Here is a 20,503-nt window from a genome sequence, read left to right as displayed (position 1 = left end):
CTGTTTGATGGTTTGTACTGCCCGCTCTGCCTGCCCATTGGAAGCTCGTTTAAACGGGGCCGAGGTGACATGTTTTATCCCATTGCGGGTCATTTAGAGACCGCATGGATGAACTACAACAATTGTACATTCCTGTCTGGCATAGAAATAAAAAAGGGAAGGTGGCTCAACCGTGGCTATCAAGGGAAATCAGGGATAGTATTAAAGCCAAGGAAGTGGCATACAAATTGGCCAGAAATAGCAACGAACCTGGGGACTGGGAGAAATTTAGAACTCAGCAGAGGAGGACAAAGGGTTTGATTAGGGCAGGGAAAATGGAGTATGAGAAGAAGCTTGCAGGGAACATTAAGACGGATTGCAAAAGTTTCTATAGATATGTAAAGAGAAAAAGGTTAGTAAAGACAAATGTAGGTCCCCTGCAGTCAGAATCAGGGGAAGTCATAACGGGGAACAAAGAAATGGCGGACCAATTGAACAAGTACTTTGGTTCGGTATTCACGAAGGAGGACACGAACAACCTTCCGGTTATAAAAGGGGTCGGGGGGTCTAGTAAGGAGGAGGAACTGAGGGAAATCCTTATTAGCCGGGAAATTGTGTTGGGGAAATTGATGGGATTGAAGGCCGATAAATCCCCAGGGCCTGATGGACTGCATCCCAGAGTACTTAAGGAGGTGGCCTTGGGAATAGTGGATGCGTTGACAGTCATTTTCCAACATTCCATTGACTCTGGATCAGTTCCTATGGAGTGGAGGGTAGCCAATGTAACCCCACTTTTTAAAAAAGGAGGGAGAGAGAAAACAGGGAATTATAGACCGGTCAGCCTGACATCGGTAGTGGGTAAAATGATGGAATCAATTATTAAGGATGTCATAGCAGTGCATTTGGAAAGAGGTGACATGATAGGTCCAAGTCAGCATGGATTTGTGAAAGGGAAATCATGCTTGACAAATCTTCTGGAATTTTTTGAGGATGTTTCCAGTAGAGTGGATAAGGGAGAACCAGTTGATGTGGTATATTTGGACTTTCAGAAGGCGTTCGACAAGGTCCCACACAAGAGATTGATGTGCAAAGTTAGAGCACATGGGATTGGGGGTAGTGTACTGACATGGATTGAGAACTGGTTGTCAGACAGGAAGCAAAGAGTAGGAGTAAATGGGTACTTTTCAGAATGGCAGGCAGTGACTAGTGGGGTACCGCAAGGTTCTGTGCTGGGGCCCCAGCTGTTTACACTGTACATTAATGATTTAGATGAGGGGATTAAATGTAGTATCTCCAAATTTGCGGATGACACTAAGTTGGGTGGCAGTGTGAGCTGCGAGGAGGATGCTGTGAGGCTGCAGAGCGACTTGGATAGGTTAGGTGAGTGGGCAAATGCATGGCAGATGAAGTATAATGTGGATAAATGTGAGGTTATCCACTTTGGTGGTAAAAACAGAGAGACAGACTATTATCTGAATGGTGACAGATTAGGAAAAGGGGAGGTGCAAAGAGACCTGGGTGTCATGGTACATCAGTCATTGAAGGTTGGCATGCAGGTGCAGCAGGCGGTTAAGAAAGCAAATGGCATGTTGGCTTTCATAGCAAGGGGATTTGAGTACAGGGGCAGGGAGGTGTTGCTACAGTTGTACAGGGCATTGGTGAGGCCACACCTGGAGTATTGTGTACAGTTTTGGTCTCCTAACCTGAGGAAGGACATTCTTGCTATTGAGGGAGTGCAGCGAAGGTTCACCAGACTGATTCCCGGGATGGCGGGACTGACCTATCAAGAAAGACTGGATCAACTGGGCTTGTATTCACTGGAGTTCAGAAGAATGAGAGGGGACCTCATAGAAACATATAAAATTCTGACGGGGTTAGACAGGTTAGATGCAGGAAGAATGTTCCCAATGTTGGGGAAGTCCAGAACCAGGGGTCACAGTCTAAGGATAAGGGGTAAGCCATTTAGGACCGAGATGCGGAGGAACTTCTTCACCCAGAGAGTGGTGAACCTGTGGAATTCTCTACCACAGAAAGTTGTTGAGGCCAATTCACTAAATATATTCAAAAAGGAGTTAGATGAGGTCCTTACTGCTAGGGGGATCAAGGGGTATGGCGAGAAAGCAGGAATGGGGTACTGAAGTTGAATGTTCAGCCATGAACTCATTGAATGGCGGTGCAGGCTAGAAGGGCCGAATGGCCTACTCCTGCACCTATTTTCTATGTTTCTATGTTTCTATGTTTCTATGAATTCTTTAAATTCGGCACTGATGAAACATGGCCAGTTGTCACTGACCAGTATGTCAGGCAGGCCGTGGGTGGCAAACATGGCCCTCAGGCTCTCAATGGTGGCGGTGGCGGTGCTTCCTGACATTATTTCACATTCAATCCATTTTGAAAAAGCATCCAGCACCACCAGGAACATTTTACCGAGAGACGGGCCTGCATAGTCGACATGGATCCTTGACCATGGTCTGGAGGGCCAGGACCACAAACTTAGTGGTGCATCTCCGGGCGCATTGCCCAACTGAGCACACATGCTGCATTGCCTTACACAGAACTCTAAGTTAGAGTCAATACTCGGCCACCACACGTGGGATCTGACTATCGCTTTCATCATTACTATACCCGGGTGTGTGCTGTGGAGATCCGAAATGAACGTCTCCCTGCCCTTTCTGGGTAGCACTGCGCGGTTATCCCACAACAGGCAGTCTGCCTGAATGGACAGCTCATCCTTTCGCCGCTGAAATGGCTTGATTAGATCTTGCATTTCAACGGGGATGCTGGCCCAGCTCCCATGCAGTACACAGTTTTTTACTAGGGACAGCAGAGGATCTTGGTTGGTCCAAGTCCTAATCTGGCGGGCCGTGACAGGTGATTTATCATTTTCAAATGCTTACATGACCATCAACAAGTCTGCGGGCTGCGCCACCATCAACAAGTTTGCAGGCTGTGCCAATTCCACCCCCGTGGTGGGCAATGGTAGCCAACTGAGAGCATCCGCACAGTTCTCGGTGCCTGGCCTGTGGCGGATGGTATAGTTATATGCTGATAGCGCGAGTGCCCACCTTTGTATGCGGGCTGAGGCATTAATATTTATCCCCTTGTTTTCAGCGAACAGGGATGTGAGGGGCTTGTGATCGATTTCCAGCTCAAATTTGAGGCCAAACAAGTACTGATGCATTTTCTTTACCCCGAACACACACGCTAATGCCTCTTTCTCAATCATGCTGGAGGCCCTCTCGGCCTTTGACAAGCTCCTGGAAGCATAGGCGACAGGTTGCAACTTTCCCGCAACGTTAGCTTGTTGTAATACACACCCGACTCCGTACGACGACACGTCACATGCTAGCACAAGTCTTTTACACGGGTTATAAAATACAAGCAGCTTGTTGGAGCATAAAATGTTTCTGGCTTTCTCAAAAGCAATTACTTGGTTTTTTCCCCATACCCAGTTATCACCTTTGTGCAATAACACATGTAGGGGCTCTAAGAGGGTGCTTAACCCCGGTAGGAAGTTACCAAAATAGTTGAGGAGTCCCAGGAACGACCGCAGCTCTGTGACGTTCTGTGGCCTGGGCGCGTTCCTGATAGCCTCTGTCTTGGCGTCTGTGGACTGAATACCATCCGCCGCGATCTTTCTCCCCAAAAACTCCACTTCTGTTGCCATGAAGACGCATTTCGACCTCTTCAGCCGCAGCCCTATGCGATCCAGTCGCTGGAGGACCTCCTCCAGGTTTTTTAGGTGCTCGGCGGTGTCCCGACCCGTGACCAATATGTCGTCTTGAAAGGCCACTGTGTGTGGTACCGACTTGAGTAGGCTCTCCATGTTTCTCTGGAAGATCGCTGCAGCCAACCGAATTCCAAACGGGCATCTGTTGTAGATGAACAGTCTCTTGTGCGTGTTGATGCAGGTGAGGCCCTTCGAAGACTCCTCCAGCTCCTGCATCATGTAGGTCGAAGTCAGGTCGAACTTGGTGAACGTCTTGCCTCCTGCCAGCGTCGCAAATAGGTCGTCTGCCTTAGTTAGCGGATATTTGTCCTGTAGGGAGAAACGATTAATAGTTACTTTATAATCGCTGCAAATCCTGGCCGTGCCATCACTTTTGAGTATTGGAACAATCGGGCTGGCCCACTCGCTGAATTCCACTGGGGAGATGATGCCCTCGCGTTGCAGCCTGTCCAGCTCGATTTCCACTCTCTCCCTCATCATGTGAGGTACCGCTCGCACTTTGTGGTAAATGGGTCGTGCCTCTGGGACCAAGTGGATCTGCATCTTCGCCCCAGAAAAGTTTCCAATGCCTGGCTCAAAAAGGGAAGGAAATTTGTTAAGAACCTGGGTACATGAGGCCTCATCGACATGTGATAGCGCTCGGATGTCATCCCAGTTCCAGCGGATTTTGCCCAGCCAGCTCTTTCCAAGCAGTGTGGGTCCATGACCCGGGACAATCCAGAGTGGCAATTTGTGCACCGTGCCCTCGTAGGTGACCTTGACCATGGCGCTGCCCAGGACAGTGATAAGTTCTTTGGTGTACATTCTCAGTTTCGTGTGGATGTGGCTCAGGGCTGGTCTGAATGCCTTGTTGCACCACAGTCTCTCAAACATCTTTTTACTCATGATGGATTGGATAGCGCCAATGTCCAGTTCCATGGCTATGGGTAAACCATTCAATTTTACGTTTAGCATTATAGGTGGACATTTCGTCGAAAACATGTGCAACCCATGTACTTCAGCATCTGCCTCCTCTCTCTCAGGCTCGAAATTGCTTTGATCCACCATGGACCAATCTTCCTCTGCCACGTGGTGGTTAGCAGGTTTTGCAGAGATTGCAGCTTGTTTGCAAGCTCGTTGGAGGTGCCCCATTGTTCCACAGCTCTTGCAAACATACCCTTTGAAGCGGCATGAATAGGCTGAATGGAAGCCTCCACAATGCCAACAAGGTGTGAATTGCCTTGCATTCATCCTTTGTTGGGGACTCTGAGTCATCTCGGTCACCTGAGGCCTGCTGGCAGTTGCAGACTTGTGTTTTCTGTCCTGTACATGTCTGCTCACAAACACTGTAGCAGTTAATTTATGAACATTGCTAGCACTTGTGTGCTGAGAGATTTGTTTGGTGCTATCGCAATGGCCTTACTGAGGGTCGGTGTCTCTACAGTAAAAAGTTTTTGTCGGATGGTCTCGTGGCCAATGCCCAATACAAAAAAGTCTCTGAGCATTTGCTCCAGGTAGCCATCAAACTCACATTGTCCTGCAAGTCGCCTTAGCTCGGCGACGTAGCTCACCACTTCCTGACCTTCAGATCGCTGGCATGTGTAGAACCGATACCTCGCCATCAGCACGCTCTCCCTCGGGTTAAGTTGCTCCAGAACCAGTGTACACAGCTCCTCATACGAATTATCACTGGGTTTCACCAGAGCCAGAAGATTCTTCATGAGGCTGTAGGTCGGTGCCTCACAGACTGTGAGGAGGACCGCTCTCCTTTTTGCAGCGCTTCCTTCTCCGTCTAGCTCGTTGGCTACAAAGTACTGGTCTAGCCGTTCAACATAGGCTTATAAGAACATAAGAACATAAGAATTAGGAACAGTAGTAGGCCATCTAGCCCCTCGAGCCTGCTCCGCCATTCAACAAGATCATGGCTGATCTGGCCGTGGACTCAGCTCCACTTACCCGCCCGCTCCCCATAACCTTTAATTCCCTTATTGGTTAAAAATCTATCTATCTGTGATTTGAATACATTCAATGAGCTAGCCTCAACTGCTTCCTTGGGCAGAGAATTCCACAGATTCACAACCCTCTGGGAGAAGAAATTCCTTCTCAACTCGGTTTTAAATTGGCTCCCCGTATTTTGAGGCTGTGCCCCCTCGTTCTAGTCTCCCCGACCAGTGGAAACAACTTCCCTGCCTCTATCTTGTCTATCCCTTTCATTATTTTAAATGTTTCTATAAGATCACCCCTCATCCTTCTGAATTCCAACGAGTAAAGACCCAGTCTATTCAATCTATCATCATAAGGTAACCCCCTCATCTCCGGAATCAGCCTAGTGAATCGTCTCTGTACCCCCTCCAAAGCCAGTATATCCTTCCTTAAGTAAGGTGACCAAAACGGCATGCAGTACTCCAGGTGCGGTCTCACCAATACCCTGTACAGTTGCAGCAGGACCTCCCTACTTTTGTACTCCATCCCTCTTGCAATGAAGGCCAACATTCCATTCGCCTTCCTGATTACCTGCTGCACCTGCAAACTGAGTTTCATGCACAAGGACCCCCAGGTCCCTCTGCACCGCAGCATGTTGTAATTTCTCCCCATAATTTCTTCCCAGTCATCACCCTCCGAGAACTTCTCCAGGATGCCCTCAGTTTGCTGCATCTTTGCGTTGGATTCATATTTTCGTCGCCAGTTATTGTGTTCCTAACACAGATGAGGCTGCACACAGTGAGGTTAGAGTAACAGTGACTTCAGTCTTTAATAAGACACTCCAGAGTGAGGAACAGGCCTTAGGGGTCGGCTTATATACAGTGCTCCCAAGGGATGCTGGGATCTCTTGGGACTTCAGGGGATGCACTCCGTGGTGGCGGAACATGGGAGTGCATGCTTTACAGATGCACAACAAAAACCACCATTAAGGGTCTGTCAACAAGCCAATAATTGCTTTAATTGGGTTGCCCGCCATTGCTGGTCGGGTCCAATCCAGGATCACAGACGCACCATTGGGAAAGGCGTGTTGCGGCGGGATAGCGTGTTCTGGACTCACTGTAAAAAAAAAAAAATCTAATTTTTCACCCGACCCGCCACCAATCCTGCCCACTGACCTCCCGGAAAATTCCAGCCTTAGATTCTAAAATTGAGATGATAACTGACCATGTCTTTCTGTGCCAGTAGCTGGAATTTTAACTGAATTGACACGTGAGAGGTTGCGTGAACAGTGAAGAGAACCAATCCAAACACTTGGAATACCTGGTTACACTTGGAATATCTGGTTATTCTCTAAACAAACTTTATTTCCTGGTAACAATATTTTCTTTTGGTGGTGGAACCCCTTTGATAATCTCAGTTTGTATGATAGGAAGTTAACCACACTTGTTGCCAAGAAGAGTATATGAGATTTGTAAGTTGCAAGCTCTAATATAATTTTTCATGCCAAGCATCTTTATTTAGGTCTCAATGAGGGTCTCAATTACACTGACAGTTTTCCCAACAATCAATGCTGTACAATTTGTAGCAAGTGGCAGACTTTGTCCTTAAGATCTATCTCTTGATGTTCTCAGCACAAGGTCTCTGCAATCAGGATGCAGGCTGATAGTTTTCATTTTTGAGTCAGATCTCAGTAACATTACCAGAATACTAACAGCAGTTAAACATGAACAGAGACATCAGATGCCCCACACAAGAGCGCTATACCAGTATCCACCGGTAGTCACCTCCACACACCAAATCTTCTGGAGTAACAGTTTCCTTCTCTCCATCTCATAAGAAATATATGCCCTCCAGGCTGTGTTCAGGGGTTAAACTGCTCCTTCTCTTTCTGGTACCTGTTTAAACGTAGCCTGGGAATAAAATTAAAACCGCGCTGATTTTGCATTACTCAATAAAAATGCTCAAAGGCTGGTTCTCTCAAGTGGACGTAAAAGATCCCATGGCACTACACGTTGTACCTTTCCAGTCCGGGATTCTCTCATCCGGAAACATCCATGGTTCGGCAATAGTTGGACCTGAGGGAATGGAGGGTTTATTTTTTTTGACGTTTTCATCGGCTGCAATGGCTGCCAGCAGTGTGTTTGGCGAATGGCTAGGAATGGCTGTCAGTCAGTGAATGTGTGTGCGTGGGTGCTGAGGAAGCCACTCACAGGCTGCCAACACGCACTCACGGGGGCGCGGCGCTGTCCACTGGTACCAGTAAGCAAGACCTCCCGTCGTTCGGGAAATTCTCTGTTCCGGCACCGGTCAGGTCCCAAGGGTGCCAGAGTGGAAAGGTATAACTGTATTTCGAAGAAGAGCAGTGGAGTTATCCCCGGTGTCTTGGCCCCTAAATCAACATAACAAAAGCAGATTATCTGGTCACTATCACATTGCTGTTTGTGGGAACTTGCTGTGCGCAAATTGGCTGCCACGTTTCCCACATTACAATAGTGACTACACTTCAAAAGTACTTCATTGGCTGTAAAGCGTTTGAGACATCCGGTGGTCATAAGTATTGTGTGCAGTTTTGGTCTCCTTACTTGCCATAGAGGGAGTGCAGCGAAGTTTCGCCAGACTGATTCCTGGGATGGCAGGACTGTCATATGAGGAGAGATTGGGTCGATTAGGCCTGTATTCACTAGAGTTTAGAAGAATGAGAGGGGATTTAATTGAAACATATAAAATTCTGACTGGGTTGAATAGACTGGATGCGGGGAGGATGTTTCCCCCGGGAAATCTAGAACAAGGGGTCACAGTCTCAGGATACGGGGTAGAAAATTTAGGATCGAGATGAGGAGAAATTTTTTTCACTCAGAGGGTGGTATACCTGTGGAATTCTCTACCACAGAAGGCTGTGGAGGCCAAGTCACTGAATATATTTAAGAGGGAGATTTCTTGAAACAAAAGACATCAAGGGGTATGGGGAAAAAGCAGGAATATGGTGTTGAGATAGAGGATCAGCCATGATCATATTGAATGGCGGTGCAGACTTGAAGTGCCGAATGGCCTACTACTGCTGTTATTTTCTATCTTTTCCCGCATCACGTACGGCACCGCTCTGGCCTTGTGGTGTACTGGCCTGGCGTCCGGGTTTATGTGAATCACTACCTTGGTTCCCATGAAAGTGCCAATGCCGGGTTGAAATAATGAGTCAAATTTGTCCAGGACCTGTGAGCATGATATTCGCTCCACAGAAGAAATTGCATTGACATCGCCCCATTTCCAGTTCATGAAAGCCAGTCAACTTCTCCCCAGTAGTGCGGGACCATACCCCGCGAGGCCCCTTGGGGAAGAGTGACCATAATATGGTGGAATTCTGCATTAGGATGGAGAATGAAACAGTTAATTCAGAGACCATGGTCCAGAACTTAAAGAAGGGTAACTTTGAAGGTATGAGGCGTGAATTGGCTAGGATAGATTGGCGAATGATACTGAAGGGGTTGACTGTGGATGGGCCAATGGCAGACATTTAGAGACCGCATGGATGAACTACAACAATTGTACATTCCTGTCTGGCGTAAAAATAAAAAAGGGAAGGTGGCTCAACCGTGGCTATCAAGGGAAATCAGGGATAGCATTAAAGCCAAGGAAGTGGCAGACAAATTGGCCAGAAATAGCAGCGAACCCGGGGACTGGGAGAAATTTAGAACTCAGCAGAGGAGGACAAAGGGTTTGATTAGGGCAGGGAAAATGGAGTACGAGAAGAAGCTTGCAGGGAACATTAAGACGGATTGCAAAAGTTTCTATACATATGTAAAGAGAAAAAGGTTAGTAAAGACAAACGTAGGTCCCCTGCAGTCAGAATCAGGGGAAGTCATAACGGGGAACAAAGAAATGGCGGACCAATTGAACAAGTACTTTGGTTCGGTATTCACTGAGGAGGACACAAACAACCTTCCGGATATAAAAGGGGTCGGAGGTTCTAGTAAGGAGGAGGAACTGAAGGAAATCCTTGTTAGTCGGGAAATTGTGTTGGGAAATTGATGGGATTGAAGGCCGATAAATCCCCAGGGCCTGATGGACTGCATCCCAGAGTACTTAAGGAGGTGGCCTTGGAAATAGTGGATGCATTGACAGTCATTTTCCAAGATAGAAAGCGAATTGGACTGCCTGCTGAGGGAAGGCATCATCTTGCCAGTCGAATTCAGTGACTGGACGAGCCCGATCGTGCCGGTGCTCAAGGCGGATGGGTCGGTCAGGATATGTGGCGATTACAAGACCACTATCAATCGGGTGTCACTCCAAGACCAGTACCTGCTACCGAGAGCGGAGGACCTCTTTGCAACGCTATCCGGTGGCAAATTTTTTTCAAAATTGGACCTGACCTCAGCTTACATGACCCAGGAGCTGGTGAGTGAGTCGAAGAAGCTGATCACCATCACGACACACAAGGGATTGTTTGAGTATAACAGATGTCCGTTCGGGATTCGTTTGGCCGCCGCGATCTTTCAGCGAAATATGGAAAGCCTCCTCAAGTTGATTCCAAGGACGGTGGCTTTTCAAGACGACATCCTCATCACAGGTCGCGATACTGAAGAACACCTCCACATCCTGGAGGAGGTGCTACGCAGACTGGAACGGGTAGGGCTGTGACTGAAAAAGGCGAAGTGCGTCTTCTTAGCTCCAGAGGTAGAATTCCTGGGGAGGAGGGTAGCAGCAGATGGGATCAGACCTACTGCATCCAAAACGGAAGTGATCCAGGGAGCGTTCATTCCTGGGGCTCCTGAACTATTTTGGTAACTTTCTTCCCAATTTGAGCATGCTGCTAGAGCCGCTACACGTGCTCCTACGCAAAGGTCGCGATTGGGTCTGGGGGGACAACCAGGAAAGGGCTTTTGATAGAGCACGCAATTTGTTATGCTCCAACAAACTGTTAACGTTATATGACCCGTGTAAGAAACTTGTTTTAACGTGCGATGCGTCATCCTATGGGGTCAGGTGTGTGTGTTGCAGCATATGAATGCCAATGGTCAGTTACAGCCGGTAGCTTATCCCTCCAGATGTCTGTCCCAGGCAGAAAGGGCCAAGGGATGGTAGAAAAGGAAGTGCTAGCATGTGTATATGCAGTAATAAAAATTCACCAGTACCTGTTTGGCAGGAAATTTGAGCTGGAGACAGATCACAAACCCCTAACGTTCCTTTTGGCGGACAACAAGGCCATAATTGCGAATGCATTGGCCCGCATACAGAGGTGGGCACTTCCGTTAGCCGCCTATGACTATACAATTCGGCACAGACCGGGCACTGAAATGTGTACCCGATGCACTCAGCAGGCTCCCACTAACCACCACTGAGGGGGCAGCTGAGCATGATGCTGAGATGGTCATGGCTGTTGAAGCCTTCGAAAGCGAAGGCTCAGCTGTGACAACCCGTCAGATTAAAGTCTGGCATTCGATAAGGTGCCACACAAAAGGTTACTGCAGAAGATAAAGGTACACAGAGTCAGAGGAAATGTATTAGCATGGATAGAGAATTGGCTAACTAACAGAAAGCAGAGAGTCGGGATAAATGGGTCCCTTTCAGGTTGGCAATCGGTGGTTAGTGATGTGCCACAGGGATCGGTGCTGGGACCACAACTGTTTACAATATACATAGATGACCTGGAAGAGGGGATAGAGTGTAGTGTAACAAAATTTGCAGATGGCACAAAGATTAGTGGGAAAGCGGGTTGTGTAGAGGACACAGAGAGGCTGCAAAGAGATTTAGATAGGTTAAGCGAATGGGCTAATGTTTGGCAGATGGAATACAATGTCGGAAAATGTGAGGTCATCCACCTTGGGAAAAAAAACAGTAAAAGGGAATATTATTTGAATGGGGAGAAATTACAACATGCTGTGGTGCAGAGGGACCTGGAGGTCCTTGTGCATGAATCCCAAAAAGTTAGTTTGCAGGTGCAGCAGGTAATCAGGAAGGCAAATGGAATGTTGGCCTTCATTGCGAGAGGGATGGAGTACAAAAGCAGAGAGGTCCTGCTGCAACTGTACAGGGTATTGGTGAGGCCTCACCTGGAGTACTGCATGCAGTTTTCGTCACCTTACTTTAGGAAGAATATACTAGCTTTGGAGTGGGTACAGAGACGATTCACTAGGCTGATTCCGAAGATGAGGGGTTACCTTATGATGATAGATTGAGTAGACTGGGTCTTTACTCGTTGGAGTTCAGAAGGATGAGGGGTGATCTTATAGAAACATTTAAAATAATGAAAGGGATAGACAAGATAGAGGCAGAGAGGTTGTTTCCACTGGTCGGGGGGACTAGAACTAGGGGGCACAGCCTCAAAATACGGGGGAGCCAATTTAAAACCGAGTTGAGAAGGAATTTCTTCTCCCAGAGGGTTGTGAATCTGTGGAATTCTCTGCCCAAGGAAGCAGATGAGGCTAGCTCATTGAATGTATTCAAATCACAGATAGATAGATTTTTAACCAATAAAAGGAATTAAGGGTTATGGGGAGCGGGCGGGTAAGTGGAGCTGTGTCCACGGCCAGATCAGCCATGATCTTGTTGAATGGCGGGGCAGGCTCGAGGGGCTAGATGGCCTACTCCTGTTCCTAATTCTTATGTTCTTACATTCTTATAAAGACCCGCTACTGTCTTTAGTTAAGAAATATGTCCTGAATGAGGACTGGCAGCCACGTACGGGGCATGCCTTGAGGAATTTAAACCGTTTCATAGGCGCAAGGATGAACTCTCGATTCAGGCCGATTGCCTACTGTGGGGAAACCGAGTAGTCATGCCCCAGAAGGGCAGAGAGGTGTTTATCAGAGAACTTCATAATGAGTACCCAGGGATTGTCATGATGAAGGCAATTGCCAGGTCACACGTTTGGTGGCCAGGGATAGATGCAGACCTGGAATTTTGTGTTCGCAGGTGCAACACGTGTGCCCAGCTGGGCAACGCACCCAGGGAAGCCCCCCTTAGCCCCTGGTCCTGGCCCGCCAAGCCATGGTCACGCATCCATGTGGACTACGCAGGTCCTTTCATGGGAAAAATGTTTTTGGTTGTAGTAGACGCCTACTCCAAATGGATTGAGTGTGCCGTTTTAAATTCAAGCACATCCTCTGCCACGGTAGAAAGTCTACGGGCAATGTTCACTGCCCATGGTCTACCGGACGTCTTGGTCAGCGACAATGGCCCGTGCTTCACAAGCACTGAATTCCAGGACTTCATGGCAGGCAATGGAATCAACCATGTCAGAACAGCACCATTCAAGCCGGCCTCAAACAGCCAGGCGGAACGAGCAGTGCAGATAATCAAACAAGGGATGCTCAGAATCCAAGGGGGTTCCCTACAAAGCCGCTTATCACGCCTCCTGTTGGCCAATAGAGCCCGACCACACTCGCTCATCGGGGTTCCACCCACAGAGCTGCTAATGAAAAGGACGCTCGAAACCAGGTGATCCCTTATACACCCTACTATGTCAGTCACAATGTGACTATCATGACAGGAATGCTAGGGCACGATGTATTGATGTCAATGACCCTGTTTTTGTCCTTAATTATGCTGCAGGGCCCAAATGGCTTGCAGGCACTGTGATTGCCAAAGAGGGGAATAGGGTTTTGGTAGTTAAACTTACCAATGGACAAATCTGCCGCAGACACATGGACCAAACTAAAAGGAGGTTCAGCAACCCCATAGAAGAAGCAGAGGAAGAACACGACGTAGAGTTTACTCCACACAAGTGACCGAACACTGGAACCAAGTGGAGGAGAACCCAGTCACTGTGGACAGTCCGGACAGGCCTGAGGCACCGCAAACAGCAGACACTCAGGCCAGCGCCCAACAACCGGAGCCCCAACTCAGGCACTCTACAAGGGAGCGTAAACCACCACAGAGACTTAATCTGTGATCCCAATAAGACTTTGGGGGGGAGATGATGTCATGTATTCAACTGTCATTGTAACCCATGTATAAGCTGACCTAAGTTGGACAGCTTGAGAACACTGACCACAGGGGGCGAACATGTGGGAGACACTCCTAACCTGGACTTTCCGGTATAAAAGGGAAAGCTCCACCCACCGTCTGTCTCTTGAGGTCTTGGTAATAAAGGCAACTGGTCAAAGAGTGACCTTCTCTCAAGTATGGGCCTCGAGTGCATTTATACTGTATAGTAAGGACATATCACCATGAATGTAATACTTCTGTTGCTTCACCGAGGGATGACACATGATCACAACTAATACTTCCACTTCAGTTTTACTGATTAGTGGTTCATCATGTTTCACTTTTTGTAACTTGGAACTTCAGCTGCCTGGCTTGGCCCTTATACAACGTAGTCTGAATTAGGCAATCACACAACTAGATTTCAATTTCTGCCTAAACAACTCAGAAGTTTCATATAACTTATTGTACATTCAGCCTGTACCTGTTGCAGCTTCTGGTCTGTCTGTTGGATATCAGTCAATTGTTGGTGAGCTTCACAGTTGGTGCAAGTTGGTAAGTAGTTCAGAATTCCAGGCACAATTCTGATCTTGGCAGAACTTCTTAATATGCAAATACCACTCTCCACTCCCAACTATATGTGAGTTCAGGATGTGCAAGATTGGCAGGGAGAATTTTCTGGCTTGATGAATATATGCTGGGCTCAATAGAATATCATTACATAGTAACCACTCTAGAGAAGTATATCATTGCAAAGAGGTGCACTGTGTTTTGTCTGTCTACTGGTTATCACTTTCTTCTTTTTTAGAGAACACCTGAGAGATCAAAAGGACTAATTATAATGACTAATACTAAAAAAAAAACTTATGTCATCAACTGGTATCTCTACTTAGCAGTTCTTATGGCAGAGTTCACTGGGATTCCAGAAAATACTTAGACACTGGAAGTATTGGCAATCAACACTTTTTTCGCAGAAGGTAGCAATTTCTCTTAAAATCTAAAACAATCATGAAACTTTGATTGACTCTTTTTATATTTAAAAGACATGAAAAATATCACCCATCAAGACTAGTAGCCATTGAGTTGCAGTTGCTGCTCAAATCTCTATTCTCATACAAAACTCAATCACGCAAGCAATTGAACTGAACACTGCTTTGACTCATTCACTGAAAGAGTTAATATTTACACCCATATAACAGTAAGAACTAACCATTCAAATAAATAGATCACATGGAAAAAAGAAACATCGTGACATTTTTGTTTGAATCACTACTTTTGACCTGTATTCAAGAGAAAACAAATTATTTTTAAAAACAAATAAGGGCCAAGAAATGGCAGGTTACAAAGGGCTGCACAAAATAAATCTTGGAGTCATGTTGATAGGTGACTTAAAAAGCCTGAAGCCATAAACAACTTTCTAAAAAAATTAATAAAGGGTAAAACTTCTCTAAATACCTCTGAATAAAATGTAGGGGTAGGAAAAAGCCTATATTCCTTTAAACTGGTGTCACATTTCACTCATAGTAACCCTTTAAAATTAAGAGCACAGACTGGAGGAGAAACTAAGGCTTAGAAATTTGTGACTGCCCACAAAAGCTGGCAGTGCCATCGTGGTCGGATTTTAATGGCCTAAAAATTGTCGCTGGGGACTAATTAACATATTTTCTAGAGCTTAGTAGAATAAGAGGCGATCTCATTGAAACATACAAAATGTTTACAGGGCTTGACAGGGTAGATGCAAGGAGGATGTTTCTTCTGGCTGGTGAGTCTAGAACCAGGGGGTCAGTCTCAGAATAAGGGGTCGGCCATTTAGGACTGCGATGAGGAGAAATTTCTTCACTCAGAGGGAGGTGAATCTTTGGAATTCTCTGCTCGAGGGTTGTGGAGGCTCAGTCATTGAGTATATTCAAGACAGAGACCGATAGATTTTTGGATATTAAGGGAACCAAGGGATATGGGGCTAGTGCAGGAAAGTGGAGTTGAGGTAGAAGATCAACCATGAACTTACTGAATGGCGGGGCAGGCTCAAGAGGCCGAATGGCTTACTTCTGCTCCTATTTCTTATGTTCTTAACTTTAGCCCAGCACTTTACTCACAGTGCAACACCGTCCTGGTGCCAATGGTCCTGGCAGGAGGCTCCAATGTGGTGTGGCCCAAGCATCGTTGCAGCTAGAACAGCCTGTTCTGAAAGCGAGGCTGTCATTTCAGAAAGCATTGTTGATTTCTTAAAGGGCCAATGCCTTCTAAAATGAAAAAATAAAAATGATGTAAAAATATGCAGTTTTTAGCCCTTACAGCTCAACTGCCTTCTGAAAAAAAATTAACATTAAAAACAATTCCCAAATGGGAGTCTTTAGCTCTTAAAGCTGAATTCCTTTCTGCACCTAAAAAATGGGAAACGTGTTTCAACATTAACACAAATGGTTCATCAAGCCAGGGAAGGGGCACACAGGGTCTCGCACACAGGACTCCAGCTTTGTACAGGGGGTCAACACTGCAAGAGAGGTCTTCTACCCACAGGGGTCAGGAGGCCCTCCAGAAAGAACGATGTGGGACTACATCATAGAGGCCATCACTGCTAGAGTGCCGCCCCCACGATCTGGCTCCAGTGCCCAAAGAAGCCTCAGACTAGTGGTTGAGGTTAGTGAGTGCATCTTCAAAAGCCGTCTCCTACCAATTGCACACTAGCCTCAGACATTTCTCAATGCACGACTTCCCCCCAATCACTCATCTATCGACAATCTGCACTAGACACCTCCCATTCCTAGCTTCACCTCACCCCCTTGGAGGAGACAGTGCTGGCCATTCTTAGCAGGGGCTTGTCAGAGCCCTTGACTAGCAGAGGGGCTGCAAGGATACAAGATGTTGGTACCCTCATACGTTATCCTCCTTCTCGCATGCAACTCTTGCTTTCCTGCCCTCCCCTCACCACAACTCCACTCTTGTGCCTTCCTCATTTCACAAAGCCAAGAAATACTGCCTGCCCAGCCAGTGGTTGACCAAGAAGTGAGAGAGGAGAGTGAAGAAGAAAAAGAAACACTGTCACTCGATTTGGCACTCACAGCCACCAGCTCCTCAAGGTCAACCAACAAGGCCATTTGCAGTTTCCCCCACTGAAAGTTAGCAGCCTTCCACCAGCCATGCTGTATGCACTGGGGTAGCACTGTGTGATGTTAACAGGATAGACAAAGGCACACAGAAGACAGTCACTAAGGAAATGGTGAATTGATTTCTTGATGTCATATTGGTTGGATAGATGTATAAAATTGGATTGGAAAGTTTTCTTTGTGGTGGCTATTATTTCAGCATTGTAGCCAAGAGGATGCTGTGATGGTCAGTAACAGAAGGAATGTAAGGTGTGGGACAACTTTTGGAAGGGGAATTGGGGTTGTGATCGCGTACTGCAGGTGGATGATTCCCCTGTATATCCCAGCCAGAAAGTGTCTGTCTGGGTTGCATCCTTCCTTCTGCTTCCTCCTCTTTTGCTTCCTCCTCTTCTGCATCTTCCTCTTCCTTCTACGAGCGGATGCTGTAAATCTAAAATAAAAGCATAAGTTATTGGAAATACTCAGCAGGTCAGGCAGTATCTCAACCTGAGACGTGGACTCTGTCTCTCTCTCTCCATGGATGCTGCCTGACCTGCTGAGTATTTTCAGCATTGTCTGTCTTCTCAGAGGCCTTCCTTTATCATCCGAGGCCTTGCAAGCATCCAGCAGCACTCCCTGCACACTTAAAAAACTTTTAACTGATCCACTACTTCAATTAAAAAATTTAAAAATCCAGTCCAAAAGCTTAAATGCAAACTTACCTGAAAGATGTGACTGTCCCTTAAGAGGTGCTGACAGCGTCTCTGTCACTCTGCTGCATGGTGGCTTTTCATGGCGAGCTTAGGACCCAGCGCTGAACTCAGCGCTAAGGTCAAAGTTCGTTGAGGTGACATTAAGTCAGAGTGCCGTCACCCTCACTTCATTTACATTTTCCGGGCCAATGCTGCTGTTGGTAGCGCTAAGGCCCACACCAAAATGCTGGCCGCTGAGTCCCACGCCAGAGAAGGTTGCTTGAGTGGCGGTCGCCATTTTTCAACTGATCGCGGGGGTAACTTGTGGCAGTAAGTGGCCCAATTTCTAGGCCTATGTCCTTTGACACCACTGGTGGAAGAAAGAAATAATAACACAGCAAAGAGAGACACAGGTTCAACCTTACAAGCACTCATTGTCCAGCCTACACAATATTCAGTCATCCTTCAGTGGCTGACAACATAGAACAACACTTCTCAGCTATATGAGTCTTAAACTTGCACTGTCTTCCTACTCACTCACACATACTTCACACTCCACTCAAGTGGTTTTAGTCACATGCTGGTTGTCATTGGCTACAGTGAGTTGGTGGATAGTCTGTTACACACATCCAGCTGCTGTCCTGGTGGAGATATTGACGCTACTGCGTTCATTTTCATTATGTCCTTCTCTATTGTATCATGGTCTAATTCACTGGGATGGGGTCCTGTTGTCTCATAATCCTGAGTATGTAAACCTATTATTAATTAACAAGATTATAAAGTGATAAATTTCAGATAAAATAATAAATGGAAATCATGATTACAATTTATCTAACCTTAATGATAATAATACTGAAATCCTGCCTATGCAATGTGAGACAGTAAAATATCAAAGTGTTACAAAATCTAGTGGAACTGCAGAAAATGCAAAACATATTTATTAAATGAATTAGAAGTGATTAGTAGTTAATTTGTATTGAAATATAAATGCATACACATTTATATTAAATTAAAATTTAAAAAGAATGATATAATGTGGAGAAGTTATGTGCGGAATGAAGTTTAAAGAAATGATGAAAAAGCATTGAAAGTTAATTTTAAAAATTCAGACTCTAATATATACATGGGGGAAGGCGAACGAGGCAGCAGGAAAGGACCTTGGACCTAAGGAACTGATTTGGACCGATACGCTCAATCTCGGTGGAGGGAGTAATCAAACAGGTTAAAAAACATATTTATAGAATAAGTAATATTAAAAATGTAAGCCTGCCTCTAATATTCAAGCAGGGAAGCTGTAAGATTGATTGTGCCCTGGAGCTGTGAAGGTTCTGAACTTGTACAATGGTGAGTTAGCAATGGGAATGTGGAGCGTCTGTAGCTCCATTTGTTGATGGAGGTGGAGCTGCTGGTGTCACTGAAAAATTAAGGCAACTACTGCGACACAGGTCGTGAACTTTTAGAGACTCATATACTATAACATTTAGGTCTCTCTCCTGCTCAACAGAACTCAGCATGGTATACACATGCTTGGCATTAGCCCTACTCATATGCTCAGTGGGTGGCACTCTCGCCTCTGAGTCAGAAGGTTGTGGGTTCAAGTCCCACTCCAAGGACTTGAGCACGTAATCTAGGCTGACACTCTAGTGCAGTGCTGAGGGAGTGCTGCGCTGTCGGAGGTGCCGTCTTTCGGATGAGACATTAAACCGAGGCCCTGTATGCTCTCTCAAGTGGAAGTAAAAGATCCCATGGCATTATTTCGAAGAAGCGCAGGGGAATATTTATCACTCAATCAACATAACAAAAACAGATTATCTGGTCATTATCACATTGCTGTTTGTGGGAGCTTGCTTGGGCGCAAATTGGCTGCCGCATTTCCCACATTACAACAGTGACTACACTCCAAAAGTACTTCATTGGTTGTAAAGCGCTTTGAGACGTCCGGTGGTCATGAAAGGCGCTATATAAATCCAAGTCTTTCTTTTTACATTACACCACCCGCCCCCCACCAAAAAAAATTGCAATATATTATGCAATGGTATGCATCTGAGCTATGGTATTTGTCTGGCGAGTAACAAGGAAATTGTCCTCCTCAATCTGACAACATACATCTTAACATTTCCTCAGTGCTGAGGTAAACATTGAGGTAAATTTTCATATAGATAAACTAAGAATAATGAACATCTATTTACACAAGAATATTAGTACAGAATAGCTTTATGTGTATAGTGGAACTGCTCCATATGTTCCCACCATACAGACTGTCTGGAAGTGCAAGAATGTACTTATAAACATACACTGACCTCTGCTCATCTTCTGTACAAAATTAATAGGAAACAGATCAACAGCTGTAGTTGTTATAAATTTGTTTATATGGAATTCTGCAATGCCCGCTAAAATATTTATTTTTGACGTGTTTAGTTAAGTTTGAAAAAATATACCAAACAAAAGATAAAGGCAGTTTATACATGCATTCTGACATTACTAAGCACTCCCTGCAGATGAAATTTTATTGAGACAAGTATCGTCACCAGAATGGGATAAAATAACATTTACAAAGGCTGGTGGATCTGCTTGGGTATTGCTCAATAAATTGGGGATATGCTATCTTATAAGGAATGGAGTATTATATCAGGTAATATAAGATGTGTTTTCTCATTTTATTCAGCTTTATTTTACAGATGTGGTAAAGTGTATGAAAACGGTCATTTAATTTTCCTCATCATACCTTCATTTATGAAATGCTGTCACGTGTACTTTGGCAGAGCACACCGACAGTAAATCCTGCCTCAACATAAGAACATAAGAATTAGGAGCAGGAGTAGGCTATATGGCCGTTCGAGCCTGCTCCGACATTCAATAATCTTCGACTTCAATCCACTTTCCCGCATGATCCCCATATCCGTTGATTCCCCTAGAGTCCAAAATTCTGTCTACCTCAGCCTTGAATATATTCAGAGACTCAGCATCCACAGCTCTTTGGGGTAGAGAATTCCAAAGATTCACAACCCTTTGAGTGAAGAAATTGCTCCTGATCTTAGTCTTAAATGGCTGACCTCTTATCTTGAGACTATGCCCCCAGTTCTAGGCTGACACTCCAGTGCAGTGCTGAGGGAGCACTGCATTGTCGGAGGTGCCGTCTTTTGGATGAGACGTTAAACCGAGGCCCCGTCTGCTCTCTCAGGTGGAGTTATCCT

Source organism: Pristiophorus japonicus, chromosome 2 (assembly GCF_044704955.1).
Source record: "Pristiophorus japonicus isolate sPriJap1 chromosome 2, sPriJap1.hap1, whole genome shotgun sequence".
Classification (NCBI taxonomy): domain Eukaryota; kingdom Metazoa; phylum Chordata; class Chondrichthyes; family Pristiophoridae; genus Pristiophorus; species Pristiophorus japonicus.
Note: the sequence above shows the minus strand (reverse complement) of the source record.